The sequence below is a fragment of the Bidens hawaiensis genome, unplaced genomic scaffold (genome assembly GCF_021521415.1).
Source record: "Bidens hawaiensis isolate Kalapana, Puna unplaced genomic scaffold, B.hawaiensis_p1.1 tig00022885_1, whole genome shotgun sequence".
Classification (NCBI taxonomy): domain Eukaryota; kingdom Viridiplantae; phylum Streptophyta; class Magnoliopsida; order Asterales; family Asteraceae; genus Bidens; species Bidens hawaiensis.
This window is the reverse complement of record NW_027493575.1, coordinates 55,192-77,038: the sequence shown is the minus strand read 5'-3', so window position 1 is coordinate 77,038 and position 21,847 is coordinate 55,192. Positions and strand designations below refer to the sequence as shown.

The window sequence follows — 21,847 nt, the reverse complement described above, 5'->3', positions numbered from 1 at the left end:
ACTGTGATATGTATGATAGGTAACTAATTTTCAGCTTATGCAGACGATACCCAGTTCATAAAACAAACAGTATTATATTTTCAGATTGCAGACTTTCAGACCACATCTTCAGTTGCAGACATGAAATCAGATGAAATTAGATTGCAGACAGTTTTTGTCTTAAAAAACAAACAACACCTTAGGTGTAGAGGTGCACAAAATACCTGGTTACGGACCCGACGCGGTGCATCAGACCCCGAACCGGTTTCTACCGGTACCGACCTGTGTGTATGACCTGGTATTGTGTTTCTCCCCGGACCTATACCTGAAACCAGCCGACCGGAATCCGCGAGAACCGGTTCCACCTTTACCCTCTCGACTTGACCCTACCCGAAACCGAAAAACCCAGAAAACCTGGTCAAATACCCGGAACCGGTTCCTACCTAACTGGTTTTGACTTTTGTTGACGATGCCCGAAACCGGTTCCTACAAAATACCCGGTTTGCACACATCTACTTAGGTGGGTTAACATGCAACACGGGCTTAAAGCCTTAGAAATTAGATATGGGCCACTGAATATACCGGCCCAGCAAAGATCAAAGTATACGTAAACCCTAGAGTTGGTCCATTGCTCCTTGTGGCTTTACATCACTGGTTGATTGCCAACAAACGCCGCCTTGGATCGTCTCAGTTAGCAGGTTCCATGATCTCTTCGTCCTCTAGCCTTTAGTTTGTTTTGATGCTTTTAAATCTAGCTTCATCAGCGTCTTTAAATTAGCCTTTAATTTTAAGCTAAACCCATCACTTATTGTTATTACCTTTTTATAAGCTGAATCCATTCGTATTTTTGCAAATTTTGTGATTTCAGTCTTCAACTATGTAATTTGTTGTTTTGAATCTAACTTGATCAGTGTGTTTTAATTTATTAGGTTTTAGTTTTGAGCTGAATCGTCAGTCTTACAGTTGTCATTGTTACTTATTTTAAGATGATTTTGTTTTATATTTGACAAATTTTTATCATTTTAACTTGGCATGTGTTTGGTTATCATCGATAGTATTCTTTAATTTTAGTGATATAAGAATGATATAAGTTGTGGTATTTTATTCGTCTAGGTTAAATTGAAATTGGTCAATTACATTTTGAAAAAAATTGTTTTAAATCTAAACAAATTTGATCAAAATAACAAAATTTTAAAAAAATCATAAACTTATGACACTTGTGTAAATTAATAAGTCAATTTTGTAGCAACAGAGACTGGGTGATCATTGGTCTAAATCCAATTAGAGCATCAATTTTGAAACTAAAGCAAAGTCTGTCATGATTTGTTTTTTCTATGCGAAGATTTTGCTCAATATTTGTGCAGAATGAACTGATCATTGTATATTGTGCTTTTGTTTTCGCAACAGTTGTTCTTATTGAATATAGATATATGATTGCCTTTTCTTAGTTGCTACAATATCTGATTGATTAGTTTAAAATTTTTTGTTTATTATATCGGTATTAGTTTTACCAAATTTTTATAAATTTGTTGTTCATTTTTGTAGATTTTTGTTATCTTCAACAAATGTGTTTAAATTAAATACAAATTTGGCTAAGTTAGCTTGCTATTTGTTTAATTACTTTTAAATGTCATGAAATATTTGTAACCATGTTGGATAGTTCTCAGGTAAGCAATGGCAGTTCCTAAACTTGATAAGAAGATCATCAAGAAGCGTGTCAAGAAGTTCAAGAGGCCCCAAAGTGACTGGAAGATATGCGTTAAGGTATATTACTATATTGTTATCTTTTTTATGCCTACGCAGCATTTACATTGACTGTTTTCATGTTGGTCTAACTGATTGGCTTTCATGTTTGTTGTTATAGGAAAACTGGCGTAGGGTATTGACTCTCGTGTAAGGAGAAAGTTCAAAGGAGTAACTCTTATGCCCAACATTGGGTACGGATCAGACAAGAAGACCCGCCACTATCTTCCAAATGGTTTCAAGAAGTTTGTTGTTCACAACGCCAAAGAGCTTGAAGTCCTTATGATGCACAATCGGTATGATATTCTTTTTAATTCAGTTTTTTAAATAATTGTTTTTATTTTTGTAGCTGTTGTTGATATTGGATATGTTTTCAGGACATATTGTGCTGAAATTGCACACAATGTTTCTACCCGTAAAAGGAAGGAGATTGTTGAGCGTGCTGCACAGTTGGATGTTGTTGTCACCAACAGTACGGCTAGGTTGCGCAGCCAGGAAGACGAGTGATTTTATCTTTATGTGCTATGGATTGCATTTTCTTTCGGTTAATGTTAGTTTTAATTTGCAAGAACTCAAATCTTGATTTTCTGCTCATGTGGTTTTGTTACCAAGACTTGATCAATTTTGTGGACCTGAATGTTATTAGTATATTTATTTTTATGCAGGCACTGTTGCATCAATTCATTATGTCTGTTGCTACTGACTTTTTGTATTTTTTATTTGTCTTGATTTAATGCAATATAGTAAAGTTCAGCGGTTTAAGTTGGTTTTTGGTTTGATTTGGTATCTTGATTTAAAGGAAAATACTAGTTTATTAGGGAATGTTGTGTGTGTATATTTGAATTCATAGCTTTAACTTAAATAACATATAACTGCAAGTTGTAATATGGTTAACATGCCTATAGTCAGAGGCTCTTCAATGGTGGATAAGAGCATCTTCAATGGTGGACAATGCCGAAACATAACCTTAGCTTTCCTGTCTCTCTTTCTCTCCTCTACTCTCTCCTTTCTCCCCTTGCAGCTTGTTTGTGATTGCCAGACTTATCTTTCTGTTCATGTAGTCTCCGAATCGGATCTGGACAAGATTACAAACTAGTGCTGTGGATGCTCTTATTACCACGATCATGTTGCTGTCACCTATATTACGAAACGTATAAAGTACTCTTTTGCTAACGAACTTTGTAGTTGGTTTCCAACCCGGCTAGCAATTAATATGGTATTGCGGTTCAAAACAAAATTGGTGCACTTTTGGAGAATTTATATGTGAGACGAGAGCTTCTAGTTTTTGATAATTATCTACTCACCGGATATTTCCTGCTAAAGTTGACCATAAAAGTCAAAGGCTGGAGCTTGAACAAGCAAACATTTTTAGTAATCCAAGATCACGACAATGAGGGATGTTATGTGGCAATGGATGCTTTCAACAAAACTTCTGACGCAAAAGTGTTCTTCGGTTCGATTAAGGCTTTTGGTGAGGGTATATCAATAGTTGGGGCTTCTATTCTAGGATTATAATGTGGGCTGTGCATTTGAACCGGTCTGTGACCCATCAAAAACATGTAGTAGTAAGTATTAACTAGAGGTGTACAAAACCGGTTTTAAACCCAAACCGAACCGGTTTAAAAACTGAACCGGTTTGGTCAACGGCTGGTGAAAACCGGTTTGACTCAAACCGGTTCGGTTTATAAACCGGTTTAGACACAAGATAGGCTGACCTGGTCACGTCGGTTCGGTTTATAAACCGGTTTAACCAGTTTTAGCCGGTTTTAAACCGGTTTTTCTCACACCGGTTCGGTTTTAAAACAAGTTTGGTAGATCTTAAGGGGACCCGGTCCTGAAACTAACGGTTTGGGAACCGGTTTAGGTGAAACCGGTTTTAAACCCAAACCGGTTCGGTTTGCCTAAAACCGATCCCAAACCGGTTTTTTAATCTGTCGTCCGCCGTTGCTCTTCGGGAGACTAACGTAAGTCGAATGAAATATCAAATATACTCTTTTTTCCTTCTCTCAACACTTTAGCTACTTTACGAATTAGGGATGAGCGTTTTCGGTACAGATACCAATTGGTACTGGTACCGAATTCCGTACCGATTTGGTACCGTTGGTACCGAATCGGTACCAAGTTTTGAGTTTTCGGTATCGGTATGGTACCGGTACCGGTATGGTATTTCCCGAACTTTTCACGAAATACCGGTACCGGTACCAACTATTTCTGAATTTCGGGATCGGTACCGGTACCATCCCGATCTCATCCCTACTTTACGGATAATAAGAGGGGTCAAACTCTAAAAAAAGGATCGGACTTTGAATATCCATATGAAGAAAGGTTTGCTTGTCGAAGGGACTTATAAGGCCCTGGAAAGTTACGTGTCTCGGCCAATCATCCGGCTCGCAGTACTCTAGAGTGGCCCTATTCATTAATGTGCTTCAAAGAAATTATTTTACTAACTTACCACAAAATAAAGCAAGTGTTAAATCAACTAATGACATTATGAACCGTGTTTGTATATATGTCGGACATCTTGACGTGTGATAACGACCAAAACGATGCATATCTATATTGTTGAAAATAAATCACCTAAAACAATATATTACAACAAAGCATTATTATAAAATAATGTTTTAAATAGATCAAGGTTGGTAAAACTAGGAGACGACATTTGTTCTGAACCGCCGGTAATTCAGTTTTACCGGTTCACAGCGTTAAACCAGTTTAGAAAATTTTTTAAATTTGAGTTTCAATAATACAGAATTTGGGTGGTTGAAGAAGAGTTTAAGGGAGAACTTCATAATGATGATGCAGACAACATGTTTGGTGTGGAAGAGCATGAGCCGGCTTCTCAAACAAAAGGTTAGAGCGTTCCCAGTCCATTCCCTACCATATATCAATATATATCATATAATTACATTAAAAATTATTATTTTTTCTCTCTCATGTTTAATTAAATAATACTTTTTATGCCTTTATCATTATCTTTTCTCATTCTTCCACTCAAAACCACTTTTAGAAAATATTAAAAAATTATACGGTATGAACAGAAAAACCTCAAATTTAACTTTCCAATATAACATTTTCTCTCTCTTTAACTCACAACCACTCATAACCATATCATATAATTTACAAATCTTTTCACATATTTTTAGGAAACAGGCTAAGAATGCTCTTGTTATACATATTAATTAAATGTTTATTGGTAAATTAGACTTCTTATGTTATATTGTAGAAAACGAAAATAGTTATTCTCTTATTGATGAGTTTGTCGATTTTAGTGAATTTCTTATTTAAGCGATTGTGAACTTGACGCATTCAACACTCCAATGCTATAAATCTATTATAGACTTTTCTTTCTTTCTTTCATAAAACTTTGTTGCAAACTTGGATTTTTATTATGGAATAATGTAATTTAGGATTGTTTTTGAATTGAAATTGCATTTTTATAAAAGTATAAGGTTAACTAGTTATACTGGTACGAAATGTTCGGTGGGATTGTCATTTCTAAGGCCATTTCAGTATGGTTAGAAAACCGAACTTTTTAAAAATTAATAAAAAAAGGTTGGTATGATAAAATAGAATTTTCTCAAATATGTAATATATGGTATCAGATTATTTAATTATCTGATTAGTATAATTTAGAAGTTTGGTGTTGTTGGTAATTTCCATCTTATTAAGCCCGTCACGTGTAGGTGACTGGGTTAGACCTATTGAGCCTATGAAATTCATTAATGATGTAATGTGTTTATGGGGTTACAATTGGGCTTTTATATTTGAGCTTTATTTGTTGGCCAAGTTAGGGTCTCCCTATAAATACATAGCCATGTTAGGGTTATGAAATTGTGAGAGTGATTATTGTATTCAAGTTTGTGCTAGTTTCTTGAGTATAATAAAACGTGAGGTTTACCCTAAATATTGTGTGCTCGTTTGTGTTTCCGTTATCAATTCATTCTTGAATTGGCATCAGAGCAAGGTTCAAGAAGGCCGAGATCGGAAGATGGCGATCGTGTGAAGAAGGCGCTGTAAGGATAAGTGATCGGTTCTTGAAAAAAAACGGAAAAAAGATCCCATAAAAAGGCCATTCAAGCTGCGGAGTAAGTTCGTACATCGGAAGTCGAAACCGTAATCCAATTAAAAGGCACTTCGTTGGAGTAGGTGTTGAATTTATTTTCTTGAGTTGATATTGATTTGAAGGGCAGATTTCATCAGAAGATAAAGGGTTTTAAGCTTTTAAACTCAAATTAATTATTTCACTAATTTTTGTGCAAGCAAAATAATTATATTCACCAACGTAAACAAGGGTTTAACGAACATCGATGGGTGATAAAGAAACAATGAAGACGAGCGGGAACCCGAATGCGTTCCAAAGTCCCATGCTTACCTCTACCAATTACACGGTATGGGCTATTCGAATGAAGGTACTCTTGAACGTGCATAAGGATTGGGATACCATTGATCCGGGTGCAACCGATGATGATAAAAACAACACGCAATTGCGTTGATTTATCAGTCGATCCCGGAAGTAACAATCATGCAAGTGGGTAATCTTGAGTCGGCCAAGGAGATTTGGAACGCGATTAAGACGCGTAATATGGGGGCTGATCGGGTTAAGGAGGCAAGATTGCAAACTCTCATGAATGAGTTTGATGGTATGAGGATGAAAGAGACGAAGACCATTGATGATTTTGTGGCAAAACTCTCGTGTACGGCGTCGAAGGCGGCGAGTTTAGGAGAGATGATCGAGGAAACTAAGATGGCCAAGAAGTTCCTTTCAAGTCTACCCTGAAGAAAGTTTATTCAAATTGTTGCCTCTCTTGAACAAACTTTGGATCTCAAAACTGTTGGGTTTGAAGACGTGGTGGGACGTTTAAAAGCATACGAGGAGAGGATTCGAGAAGAAGACATGCATCCCGAAACGCAAGGTAAGCTTTTGTTTCAAAAGTCTGAATCCTCAAGTAGTCGGTACAATGATCGTGAGTCCACTCGTGGAGGTCGTGGACGTGGAGGAAGCCGAGGACGAGGTGGTTGCGTGTCGGGTCAAAACCGCGATCATCAAGAAAACGCCATGAACCGGGAAAACCGTGAACATAAGGGCAAAACCCGGGACCTCTCAAAGGTTCAATGTTATTGATGTGATGAGTTTGAACACTTTGTCCATAAGTGTCCCAACCAAAAACAGAAAGTTCAACGCGAAGAAAAGTTAGTCGAAGAATCCGAGACAAGGGGTCCTGCTCTGTTTATGATTAAGAGTGTTCAAGAAACGGTGTTCTTGAATGAAAAGAAGGTTATACCCGAAAACTACGAGTCCAAAGATGGTGATGATTGGTACCTAGACAATGGTGCAAATAACCACATGACGGCTAACAAGTCTTTTTTTTCTGAACTTAACAATCGTGTCACGGGAAAGGTTAAGTTTGGTGATGACTCTTATGTTGATATAAATGGTAAGGGGTCGATTTTATTTGAGACTAAAAGTGGTGAACATCGTTTGCTTACGGATGTTTATTTTATACCGAGTCTTCGAAGCAATATTATTAGTCTCAGTCAAGCCTCGGAACATGGGTGTGATATTCATATAAAAGATAACTACCTTACGATGCATGATGGGCAAGGTAGGTTATTGATGAAGGTGACTCGTTCCCCTAATCGGCTATACCGGATACAATTAAAGATTGGTAAACCGGTTTGTTTACTTAGCCGAATTGAAGAAACAAGTTGGTTGTGGCATGCTAGGCTTGGCCACTTGAACTTTGAGTCGATAAAGCTAATGGCTATGAGGGAGATGGTTGAAGGAATGCGTGGCGTTACCCATGAAAACAAGTTATGTGAATCTTGTTTGGTCGGGAAGCAAATGAGGCAATCCTTTCCTAATTCGGCGACGTTTAGGGCGACTCAAGCCCTAGAACTTGTGCATGGTGATCTGTGTGGGCCGATTACCCCTCCAACAATAGCGGGTAACAGGTACGTGTTTGTTTTAATCAATGATTACTCACGATTTGTTTGGACGTATTTGTTGAAGGCTAAAGATGAGGCGTTTGAAGCTTTCAAGAAGTTTAAGGAATTGGTTGAAAGTGATGTCGGGAAAAGGATCAAGACGTTTCGTACCAACCGAGGTGGTGAGTTTACCTTACATGAGGTCAACCAGTTTTCTGACATGGAAGACATTCGAAGACATCTAACGGCACCATACACACCTCAACAAAACGGGGTGGTTGAAAGACGGAACCGAACCTTATTGGAGATGACACGAAGTATGTTAAAAGCAATGGGTGTTCCGAATTACTTATGGGGTGAGGCAATCCGACATGCAACGTACATCAAGAATCGGATTCCTACTCGTGCCCTAAAGGAGAAAACGCCATACGAGATGCTAAAACAAAAGAAACTGAATGCTGCTCATCTTAAAGTATTTGGTTGTGTGGCGTATGCAAAGATAGTGGGCACTCACTTGAAAAAAACGCTCGATGACCGTTTTGAGGAGTTTAGTGCATATCGGAGTCAAGACGGGGTCCAAAGCTTACCGGTTGTTTGATCCGAAGACCCAGAAAGTTGTGATAGCTCGTGATGTGGTTTTTGACGAGAAGAAGTGGGTTTGGTCTAATTCAGGTCAAACCAATGAAGAAACGGAGCTAGCACCAGGTTTATTTTGGGTTGATTGGAACGGGGTTATTAATACCGGAGTTGGGCAAGTTGTAACCGAGCCTATGGGAAGCAACATCATTAGTGACGAAAATTCAGCTTCGTCACCAGAGTCAGAAACAGAATCAGCGACAGCTTCTGTCGCTAATTCAGACAGCCTATCAGCACCTTTAGCGACAAATTCTGATACTCTGATCGCTAATTCCAACAACTCAGCAACCTCTTTAGCGACACCAGCAGCAACTGGTTTAGCGACAGCAGCACTTGACGAACCGGAAATTAACTTACGAAGATCTACACGTGTTCCGATCGCACCGGTTAAGTTCAATGATTATGTCCTATGTTCGGAAGTGGAGGACATTGAACTTCTTTTGTTAGAAGAAGGTGAACCAAGGAATTTTGGTGAAACAAAATCCAAACCGGAGTGGGTATAAGCTATGTAAACGGACTCGAATCCATTAAAGGAAACGATGCATGGAAGTTGACCAAGTTACCGAGAGGGGCTAAACCTATCGGATTGAAGTGGGTTTTCAAGGTGAAAAGAAATGCGGATGGTTCGATTAATAAATATAAAGCAAGACTCGTGGCAAAGGGTTATGTGCAACAGCCCGGAGTCGATTTTGACGAGGTATTTGCTCCGGTGGCGAGACTTGAAACCGTACGTATGCTCATTGCCATTGCAGCTACTGAAGGATGGCAATTACATCATTTGGATGTAATGTAACAACTCGGGTTTTCCACGTACGAACTTATATCCATAATCTGACCCGTTTTACGTTCGGGGAATCTTAGCAATGAAAAATATCACGTTTATCGAGAAAAAAATTTATACAATTAATATTTATTTATTATATTTATTTATAATGTATTTAACTTTCAAAAACGAACATTTTTAGCCCAAACATAAATTTTAATCCCCTTGATCCCATCTCCAATCTATAAGGACTAAAATGCAACTTCTGTATAAAATGGTTATAACCCGTTTACCCAGACCTTAACCCGTACCCATATGATCATATATGTGTTTACTTTTCTTGAACCATAATTATCGTTTTAAATCTGGAATTGGATTGTGTTTTTGATACACCTTGCTATCTTCGGCTTAACCTTCGTAATCAATTAAGAAACAAAATCAAATGTGGATCCGAATTTAATTATAAACCCTAACCGTCTTAACCTAATACTTGGGTATATAATCTAGACTTGATCTTAATCCAATTCATCGTGTCTGCACGTCCCTTATGACAGCGCCTATCGAACCCCTCAGGTTAATTGGATTATCATCAGCTGTTAATACCTTATTCTTTGTCCTTGGCCGCCGACCTGTTGACTCGTGATTGACGGGGTTTTAAACAACGATTTAGGTAATTAGTTATATGGTTTAATTCGTTTTGTTATGATTCACGTTAACCTTAACCTTAATTAAACGAATGGTGAACGGATAGGTCAATTGCATGATCTAGGGTTTATGTTCAAATTGGGTTCTGATCAATTGGGCTGGTGTGTGTGTGTTCACAGCTTCTGTGCCGGCCAGCCACCCAGGTTCGAGTCCGGCCAGCAGCAGAGGTTTTTTTTTTGTATTTTTGGTTCCTTGATGTTTTAAATTGTTTTTAACTTATTTTAAGTATTAATAATATATTATAAATAATACTAAATATTAAATAAACAATATTTTATTTAAACCGGCACCGTAAGGTTAAACGTTTCGTGTCAAATAATCTCGTTACAAGATTTCGTGTATATATATATATCTTATTAATAATAATAAATCATTATTATTTTGTTAAAATCTGACACTAAAATTGATGTTCTCGTTGTAAAAACGTCCTTATAAATTCACTCATAATTATTAGATATATATTTTATATATATGTTTGTGTGTGTGTATGTATGTATTATTTAATTTAAACAAAATCATAGTAAACGTATTTAACACGTTAAAACGCATTAAATATATTTTTATCATCTGGTTTCGTTAAAGATTTTAAAATATAGATCTTACGATAATTATATATTTAAACGATTATTATTATAATAGATCTCAACTTATATTTATTCAAAACTAATTATTTCTAAACACGATTTTTATGACAAATAATGATTTTTATAGTTAAATAATAACAATAATCCGTAGAGATCAATCATTCAATCCGTAACATACCAAATCATAATTGTAACTCAAATCATATCGAATCCTAAATCCATTATACATATTATATCATTTATAATTCACTTATATCATAATTTAATTAGGATTCTCGTCGATAATTCTCGAGGAGTGTGATTATCGTTCTTGTCATATTCTTTTCCGTTTGGCTTAATCGATGAGGTGAGTTTGATCATTCCCCTTTTTATCTACTGTTTTCAAACGTTTTGGGGACATATGCGTACTTATTCATATTTTCTATCTATATATATACACAAAATCGCAAATATAATCATTGTGTGAATATCAGTTGAATGCTAAATGCTATTTGCTACATGTTTAATTGATTTCTTGATAACGTTCGGAGAGGTCCATCATATCCCCTTGTAGAGGGTTCTTATTAGTATGATCATACGCTCGTCTTAGTAACCGGAGCCCGATTCGCTTGGCAAAGGTAAAACGACAACCTTAGTCATTGTAATCAATGCTCGATTCGCTTGGCAACGATTTCATTGGCACACACGATTTGGTTAAATGCATGATTGTTATGATTCGATTGATTATTATCACATGGTTGGTTTGCGCATTTATCATTTATCAACTATATATATATATAATGTTGTGTCAAATTGGTGATCATCTCACTCAACATATTTGTTGACAAAAACTCCATTTCTACGCATATGCAGGTTGCCTGAAGATTGAAGTTGGAACCGTAGACAAGACCTTAGGATATAATCAAGATAATCGTTATATGAACTCATATTTGTGTATTTGAATTGTTTTGTATATTTGGATAATGTGTGTAATATTTGTAAATAATTAATTAGATATTGTCATTTATATTTATGATAGTATCTTCGAGCTGTGAGCAATCAGATCACGCCCCAGCATTTCCACCTTAGGTTGGGGTGTGACATGTAAAGTCAACATTTTTACATGGGAAGCTACAAGAAGAGGTCTTTGTTTCTCAACCAGATGGGTTTGTTAAACCCGGAGAGGAAAGTAAGGTCTACAAGCTAACCAAGGCTTTATACGGTTTGAGACAAGCACCGAGGGCATGGAATACCAAGCTTGATGGTATTTAACGGGTTTGAAATTTGTGAGGTGCTCGAAAGAACAAGCGGTGTATCGGAGATTGATTGGAACCGATATTATTATTGTCGACGTGTATGTCGATGATTTGGTTGTTACGGGTTCGAACAACGATCACATTAATCAGTTCAAACTTGCGATGTCCAAGAAGTTTGAAATGTCTGATTTGGGAATGCTCACTTACTATCTCGGAATCGAAGTCTCACAGTTGGAGAATGAGATTCAAATCCTTCAAAGTGCTTATGCTCGATGGTTATTGAAAGAAGCCAGGATGGAGGATTGCTATCCTAAAAGTGTACCCATGGATCCTAATGTTAAATTGTCTAAAGCTGAGGATGATGTTGATGCAGATGCAACGGGGTACCGAAAGTTGGTTGGGTGTCTTCGTTACTTGTTAAACACTCGACATGATTTGGCGTTTTCGGTTGGCATGGTTAGTTGATATATGCAAACTCCAAAGAAGTCTCACTTGGTAGTAATTAAATAAATTCTTCAGTTTATTCAAGGAACTGTTGGATGGGGGATCAGGTATAAATAAGGTGGATCAAAGGAGTTGACTGGGTACAGTGATAGCAACCATAACATTGATGAAGATGATGGAAGAAGTACTACCGGTCATGTGTTTTATTATGGGGGAGCCCCGATTTCTTGGTGCTCACAAAAGCAATGCACCATAGCACTTTCATCATGTGAGGCAGAGTACATGGCGGCAAGTTCTGCTGCGGGACAAGCCGAATGGTTAGGTGAACTGCTGGCAGAATTGACCGGAAGGAAATTGCAAAAAGTGGTGTTAATGATTGATAACACATCGGCAATTGCCTTAGTTAAAAATCCTGTTTTTCATAGCCGGAGCAAGCACATAAAGTCCCAATTTCACTATATACGGGAGTGTGTGGAGCGGAATGAGTTAGCGGTGGAGCACATTAATGGCAAGGAACAACGAGCTGACATTCTTACGAAAGCACTTGCGAGAATCAAGTTTGACGAGATGAGAAGATTGCTCGGTGTTGAAGATCTCCTAGTTTCGAGTAGGAAATTAGGGGGTGATTGTTGGTCATTTCCATCTTATTAAGCCCGTTATGTGTAGGTGACCGGGTTAGACCGATTGGGCCTATGGAATTCATTAATGATGTAATGGGTTTATGGGGTTACAATTGGGCTTTACTTGTTGGCCAAGTTAGGGTCTCTCTATAAATACATAGCCATGTTAGGGTTATGGAATTGTGAGAGGGATTATTGTATTCAAGTTTTGTGCTAGTTTCTTGAGTATAATAAAACGTGAGGTTTACCCTCAATATTGTATGCTCGTTTGTGTTTCCGTTATTAATTCGTTCTTGAGGTATCACAATAGATTTTTTAATATTTTATTAGTTTAGTTATATTTTTATGTAAATCATTTTGACCTATAAATAATTGTGATGACTTGGTTTGTTTTGTACATAAATTATATATTATATTATATATGTATATATTTAAAAACCAAATGACGGTTTACTCACAAAATGTACTGTTGTTCAATGAAGTGAACCAATCACCTCTTTGCACGCGGGTTCAAAGTCTTTCGTTTTTGAAGATGACAGTTAAAGGGTAATTACAAGTTTCCAAAGCAAGCGTACAACCGAGAGCAACATACTTTTGTGTGGTTGTCTTCCTTTACACGTATCATTTGATGAGAATTGTTACTTTTTATGGTATGCGTCCCATTACCAGTGCCGGCTGCCGTGTTCGCTCGCTCATCAAACATCCGCTAATAGTGACCAGTAAGTCTTTGACAAACCCTAATTTCTCTTTTGATGCATTTGTAATTTTGTTTTTGGTCGCTCGCTATTCAAGTTTTTTAATTGGGGTTTTTTCTAGCCCTATTGCACCTGGATTCATTGGATTTGAGCTGAAACACTACTCGATCAAAGGGCTGAATGACCCTCAATTATAGGTGCCCTCTTTCCTTTGAATGTTTCTTATGATTATTAGACATGTAAGTTGCTTAATTAGTACCCTGCAGTGTTGAAATCGATTTGATTGGGATTACTTGATCTTAATGTCTTCACTGCATTATCTATATCTATATGACTGCATATGTGTTTACTTGATCAAACAGCTGTTAAATATGTCTAAACGATTTATATATTGAAAAGCAGATCTTCTTTGTGAGGGAGTGGTGTTGCTTTACATGTGGTATTCTCAATGTGTCCTGTCTATTTCTTCTACTCACTGCCCCTCATTATCATCATCAATCTAAGGCTTGAAGAAGTGATTCCAACTAATCGGTTCTACCCAGTAAAATAGTGATTCGAACATACTGATTCATCATCGACTTTGCTAAGATACGGTTCCATCAATTTAGGGTTCCGGCGAGAGATTCAGGGACGAAGTGGTGGGTTACGGAAACATGCATAGTTCCAACACCTACTGCGTACGATTGCCTAATCATTCGCTATATTGTTCTTTATCAATCTTTTTGTAATCGTTATGTTCTGACTTCTGATTTTGCAATCTGATTCTAATTGGCTTCTTGATTCATCTTTTTAATAAGAAAGCTATGAACACCCAAGTTAGTTTTCATTTATAGCTAGCTGGTTGAATCTGTTTAGGATTTTTAAGGATGTTTTGTTTTTGGAGCTCTGTTCTATTTCTCAACTACCGAGCAACCCTAAACCCTAACCTACTGTTTGTTGAATGTTGTTGTTAGTTTATCAATAGGTATGAAGTTATACCTCTTTGGTTTTGCTTTTAGATGTTTAAGTGCTTCAAATTTGCATGTGTTATCTTAATAGAACATAAAGTCCCATTTTGGTTTCTGTAGCTCAGCAAATGGGAAAACATCTCAACAATTGCAGGATATAGGCGTGTTCATCAGCATCACACCCCTGTAAGTACTTACATACATGATAATTATCTATTCCTGTTCCGGCTTAAACTCTTTGTTGTTAATGCCAGAATATAAGTGCTCTTTTTGGTGGTTATACATTAACAACCAAATCCGCTTCAGTTTTTGATCGTTTGACCTAAAAAAATTAAGCGAAGCAAATTCATGTTTTGGGTTGAAATTTAGGTGGTTTCAATATCTAATGCGAGTTTATGGTTTCTTTGATGTTAAGCAATATTATATCTGCCATTAATTTTTCTATAATACTTGAAATAATAGTTAGTATATAAGATAAAGGCTAGCATTGTTTTATAGAACTTGCAGTTTGCTAATAGTTGAAACTGAAACTTATGATACTATATTGCAGTTGTAGTCGTCTCACAAACTATACTGTTCATCAGGGCAACCATTAATTTTATCACACGTTGCAAGGAGCTGGGAATTCCAACATAGACGGTTACAGAGATCGCCTTTCTTCTTTCTTTCTTTTTCCTCCACCACAGCTCCATCTTTCTTCTTTGCATCCCCCATCTGCCATCTCCAAAATTGATAGAACCCTAAAGCAATCCGACAACAACTCCTCGCCTCCCGCTTCACTTTTTTGATTGCTTTTGCCACAGCTCCTTTCAAATTAACGGGATGTCTCTGATTCGACTGGGAGGTTTATTGACGCTGATTCATCGTTCTACTCACAGTAAGTTTGTTTCAATCTCCCGTTTCGAAACTCACGCACAATGAGGATTTTCTTCAGAATTTGTGATTACCCTATATTCATTCAGTGTATTTTGTACAATACGTCAATCAGTTAGGTTTTAATTAAGTTGACGATTGATTAATTGATCGGCGAGTGAGTTAGATTTAGTACTGAAATGTCAAAATCTTCATCTAAATCATTGATGTTCTTTGGATCGGAGAATTAGGGTTTTTCAATTGGGGGCTAAAGATCCTTAAGCAATTATTTACTTTGCTTCGTTCTATTGAAAATTTTATTAGCATCCACGAATGATGGTTCAGATCCCAATTAAGAAGCACCCCTAATCCAGAAGCTTCATCTTAATTGAGGACCTTTTTGTGTTAATTTTCTTTTCTTGCTTTCAAATTCTGATGCCATTTGGGCTTTTTGAAATCATGATAGTTTACTTCTTTATGTGTCAATTTATGTTCATATATGCAGATTTAACCTTCCCAAGTAATGCATAGGCTAAGTCAGCAGCAACCAACTTCATGTCCTAAAATCATCAAAGGTAATCATCTTTTTAAAAACTAAGAATTAAAAACTAAGAACACATTTTACTAGAAACACAGTTTCATTATTGGTTTCTATTTCGACTACTGTATCGTGTATGGATTCACAAAGGTTTCTTTTTTAATTATATTCTATTCATTTTATAAACTTATATATAATTAGCATTGAAAACTCTCTTCTTGCATTTTGTGAGCTCTCTAACATCCATGCAAATCACCAACTACAACGATTCCTTTGTGTTCATCACAATTATTATTGAGTCAAATCGACCCATTATGCACCGAGTCAACACATGATAATGTGTCCAAGGCTGCAATAGATACTAGATTCAAAACGGCTGAACCATTGCTATCCGAATGTCCTATTACTTCTTATTGATGTTATTTCGTTATGCTTTTAATAATATCTCATTGTGTAATTAACATGTGTTTGTAGTTCTTTTTTCACTTCCATAATTTAGTTATTGACTTTGCCTCTTAAGGTGTTTGATGTGTTGTCACAGATAATATGCTTTTATTTATGTGTCATGTGTGGTTTAATAATATTCATCGAGAGTTATTAAAAGTAGCTTGCTGTGTCAAACATAATATGAATACTTAAATACCGTTCTAATCATGGCCGTTTAATCTAGGATTCTAATGTTATTTTGATAATAATATGATTATTGTAGTGGAAAATGAGGGAATTAATTGCGAACTAAATGAGAAGTTATGGGGAGTGATTATACTTATGTTGGAGATGCATGCTAATGGCAAGGCATGCATCACACAAACTGTATGAAACCACAGTAGCTGGTAATGGATCATTTTGCAGTCACGAAAAGGTAATATGCCATGGCCTCATAACATTGTTGTTGACATTTTAGACTTTTGGTTAATATAGCCCTTTTTTTCCTTCCTAGTGCTGTGTAATACACCTTCGATTCATTTTTATTCAAACTAATTATGTCTCTTTTTGTGTGTGTTTTTATCAGTTTCTTTTGGAGTTGAATCTTTGGCTCTACTTGCAACAGTTCATATAAAGGTAATTAATTTATCCATCACGAGGCTTTAGTTTTTTTTTTTCTTTTTTTGCTTTTAGGGTGTTACTAGCATATAATAGAAGGCAGTTGACAAAATTTGTGCAAATATAATAGTATTACTTCTGTTATATACTCCTTTTCATTAGTCATCTATGTGTACACTTTGTAAGAAACTATACAAGAACAACTAATTATACTTTTTTTCAACAGAGTTGAAAGTTGCTACCAACAAAAGACTGTAACCAAATGTGGTAAAAAAAATAGAAGAACCCATGAAGCAGGTTGTTTTGGCACAAATACGGGGCTATTAGGACAACTAGACAAATATATTATCCAAGCTACACAATTTTTAGATAAAATATGGCTAGAATGACAACTACTTCTCTTTTGTTTGTGGTACTCTATATTGTAACAAACACAAATCTACTGCTCTTTTTTAATTATAGTATTGTTGTCGACCAACATTCTTGCATGCGTTGACTAGGTTAGACCCGCCGTAGTGTGCGTTTGAAAAACGTATGAATTCTCTAAATATATAAACATCTATTTATATTTGTAAGTTTCTATAATTCCTGTTCATGTGATAATCTACAGGTTTTAAAAAAAAATGTACACCAATATTGAAAGGGTCACTTTCTAGGATCCTTTTCTTTTAAAGACGAGAATGATTTTTGTTTGTGGTTGGATTTTGATTGAATTAATATTCAACTCTTTAAATATCGGTTAGTCTTGTCACATAACCATCACTTATTTCTTTGCTTTCATGAGATGACTTAATGATTCGGTTTTGTTCTTGTCATTAGGCTGAGGGGTGCGGAGCGCGAGAAAGGGCGCAAGAGGCGAGACGCTCGCGCCCCGGGGCGCGAGGACCACACCACCGAGGCGCGAGAGGGGCGCGAAAGGGGCGCGAGCGCGGAAAAAGAGGCAGGCGCGGGTGGGGTAGCGGCTGGGGGAGCGTGAAAGAGGTCTGGGAATGCGTGAAAAGAGCCGTTGGGCTCGTTTTTTATTAAAAAAAAAAAAATTATTTACTCTATATAATAACATACATTACAACCAATATCAAACCAAACCAACACCCGATTTTTTCACTATATTCAACCTATATCAAACCCAGACCGACACCAATATCACATACCAATATCACATACCAATATCACATACCACACCCAAAACCCAAAATCACCCCATCTTCCAAACCTTTTTTTAAAAACATGGCTGGAAATTGGTACCCAAACCTAGATTCAGATTACAGTTACGAGGATTTATGGTCGGCACCGGACCAAGCGATGTTTTATTCGGGGTCGCAACAACCATCCGGCTTTCAACCATCCAACATACAACCGTCTCCTAACTTTGTAGTTCCGGAGACACAAGAACCAGAAGGTGAAGCTGCGGGACAAAGAAGACGCGTCCACCGGAAAAAACAAATTGCAACGGACGGGTCGGGTTCGGCTTCGACCGGAAGGACGAAACGGAAAATCACTCCGTGGTCATCGGATGAGAAGGAAGCCCTGTGTCGGGCTTGGATAGTCACTTCTGAGGATCGGCGTTGCGGTAATTGTTTTAACGTTTTTAAAAATGATTTTTAATAAAAAAGTTAAATGACTTACAAATTTATTTATGCATTTTGCAGCGGACTACCAAAAGAGCAAGGTCTTTTGGACAAAGGTTAGGGAGACGTTCTATTCGCTCGTTGGGAGTACAGAGCGGACCGCCGATATGATTTCGGGTCGGTGGACCGAAATCAGAAAATTTGTCGGCTTGTTTACTAATCTGTTCAACAGGAACGCCGGTCGTATGAGACCAAGTGGCAGTGACGATTTGGCGGTTTATAATTTCACTGTCGAAGAGTGGAGGCAGGAGTGCCTGCGGAGGTATGGGACGGTGAAGACGTGGGACGATGTAAAGGTGTGGGAGAGGTTGAGAAGGTGTTCTAAGTGGGTTGAGCTGGTGGCGCCGGACGTTGATGCGGAAGTAGGGCCGAAACGGACTAAAACTAGTTCGTCTGGAGCGTACAGCACTTCCGCCGGGTCGGATTGCCGGGTTGGATTCGACCTAAACGTTGCGGGGGAGGAAACGTCTTCACCGCCGAGGAGGCGGCCATTGGGAAGGGACGCCAGGGGGAAAAAACCGGCTGAGGGGGAAGCCGTAAACATCAACGATCTTGTTGAATCCCTCAATAAATTCAACAAAACCATGGAGGTGGTCTCTATTGACAAAAAGGAAAAAAAAAGAATGAGAGATTTGGACTTCCTTGCAAGAGACTTCAGCCACCTAAATCCGGTCGACCAAATGCTGATGGAAAAACAAAAGGAACGTATCCGGAAGAGGTTGATCGAAAAAAACGAAGCCGAATAATAAGAATAATGTTTTTCTTTAGTACTTTAATTTTTTTTTATATATTAATGTGTTTTTTTAATTAATGTGTGTTTTTTTAAATAATTTCTTGTTTTTTTAATAATACGTTTTTTTAATACATTTATAAAAAAATAAAAAAATAAACCGCTCGCGCCCCCTCTCGCGCCCCTCCACACCATGGCCCGGGGCGCTATCACCACTACCAACACCCATCTTATCAAGTTTCTCTCTCTGCCACACGTCACAATATTATTGGCTGGCCCCCCCACTCACGCCCCCTCTCGCGCCCCCCACACCCCTCAGCCTTAGTGGTTAACCATCAACATAATAATAATAATAATAATAATAATAATAATAATCAACGTGTCAAATGAATATTGAAAGGAGTCACTTTCAACTTTCTAGGTTTCTTTACTTTCGTGAGGCGAGTTAATGATTTTTAATTTATGGCTGGAGTTTGATTTAAATAATGTTCAACTCTTTAAATGTTGGTTATTCATGTCATGACCATCCGCCATCGTATACTTTTTTGCTTTCTGAGAGGAGTTAATGGTTTTGATTTTGGTCCAATTTGTTTTTTTTTTTTTTTTGAAAACCTGTATATTATCACATGAACAGGAATTATAGAAACTTGCAAATATAAATAGATGTTTATATATTTAGAGAATGGTTAAAATAAGGATAAAGTCTGGTCACCTAGTACATCTATTAATAAAAGGTTGTGATAAAATAAAATAAAATTATGTAAATATCTCGAATGATCAAAAATTCTTTTTGAATGAACAATAAAGCCTGGTCACCTAATACATCTATTGATAAAAGGTCACTCACGTTCGTACAAACTGCGCTGGTGACTCGGTCCGCCGCCAATTTTAAGGGAAACCCATCATCCGAAAGTTTATTTTGGTAAAATATGTGACTTGTGCATGAAGAATAGCATAGAGTTACCATTGGACCAATTGGTTTTTTTATGATAAATTTGGTTAACAGCTAGCTCAAACATGATGCATGAGAGATCGAGTGAGGTGGCCCCAGCGCCCAAATGAAGAGCTGGCATGAAAGCAAAAGGGGCTTTGTGGCAGCCAGACATTTTAATGGAAAATTTTAATATGTTAAATGCATGTCTTTTCTTAAACTTAAATATCACTATTTAATGTGTACATGCTAAATTGTCTTGCTGAATTTGGCAGCCAAAAGGCCCAAAACTTCAAAAACCCCATATCATTTATGTCATTCAGAAGGAAACTTGTTATTTATATTTTTATTATACGGTAATATATAAATTCGAGGTTCGGATTGAAGAATAAGATATTATGATTGTGGACTGACTTATGCAATAGGACCTCGTCCATGAGTATTCTTGGGTTTCTTTTGTTTGTGGGGACACTGGTCCGACCGTCCGAGGCCTACCAATTTTTTTATGCAGCTTTATATCATTTTCAAAATATACGCCTATAAAATGTTTTTATTTTATTATTTTTCTATTTACAGAACAAATTAATAAAGCTTTAAGAAAACAAACTTTTATAAAGTAAACTTTTAAACTACCTTAATCTCTTTTTAAGTGAAAAAGGTTTATATAAAAGAACCTTGAAAACTTTTGGAAAATAATTTGGTTATAAAAATAATTTAGAAGATGGCAGTGATGTTGAATTGAAAGGTAATAGTGTTGTTTTTGAAATATTGAACGAATAAGTCGACAAAAAGTTTCTACTTGTTGTATGTGTGAAACAAACGAATTTATACAGGGGACACGAATTTGTTTTAGAGAACCTATAGAACATGAATCTTAGCCAAACCAATTATATATGTTGCATGTTAATGTATATCAGCTGTAATTGTACAATAAAGTATTGTAATCGATAAGTATTTTTATTTGTTTATTATACAAACGCTTCAATTATATCGTTTATACAAAATGAAACTTTGATTTGACATAAAACAAATTATACAATTAAATTACAGCTACAAACTCGTGCAATGTAAATAAATTAATAATTTATGCCCAATGTGAAGATTTTCTATATGTATGCACAAGTGTTACAAGTGTATTTCTAGTCATCATCCTTTAATTTCACACTTCCTTTTATTCAACAAGAATAATAAAGACTTCTTGTGATAACACAATTTTCTTTGGGGAAACTTTCTACTAAAAAGACTTAATATAATTCTTGTAATTATTTATCAATACCACTAACAAATAAATTACCAAATTTTAATCTTAAATATATATAAACGAAACTTTTAAAAACTCATTGGTTGCTTCCTACATCCTCTTAAACTACCAGATTGTTTTATTTGTAAATAGAGGCTTCTCATGCATTTGACCCGAATTCATAGGTATGAGTCTCACTAAACCAAGATAACCCTTAAATGAGTTATAATATCTCATTATTTTAAAAATTAATCTCACGAAATATTTGATATGAAAATCCTATAAAATAGGGATATACTAAAAATTACATCCAATTTTTTTGAAACAAAGATATTATTTATAATTAAGAAACAATTTTCTAGTAAAAAAAAATAAGCGGGTCATGTGTATCACCAACTCAGATAACTTTTAAACGGGTTATAACATCTTATTTATTTATGAAACCCTTTCATCATCAAGCCGTAAGTATATTATTAACCGTCTTACAATAAATAAAATTAAAATAAGAAATATATAAATATTAGAAACGAAAAATGAAAACAACTAAAAAATACAGAGGATAAAACACACGAAGGATATAACATAGTTGTAAATATTTATTATGTGTA

The 21,847-nt window shown here is 36.4% G+C and overlaps 1 pseudogene across 1 annotated transcript; it reads left to right on the top strand.

Moving 5' to 3' along the window:
* The first annotated feature begins 1,629 nt into the window (after positions 1–1,629).
* On the top strand, positions 1,630–2,402 carry LOC143566411 (large ribosomal subunit protein eL32z-like; annotated as a pseudogene). Its single transcript, XR_013141227.1, has 3 exons — positions 1,630–1,743; positions 1,844–2,018; positions 2,100–2,402. The product of XR_013141227.1 is annotated as a large ribosomal subunit protein eL32z-like (transcript).
* The last annotated feature ends 19,445 nt before the right edge of the window (positions 2,403–21,847 follow it).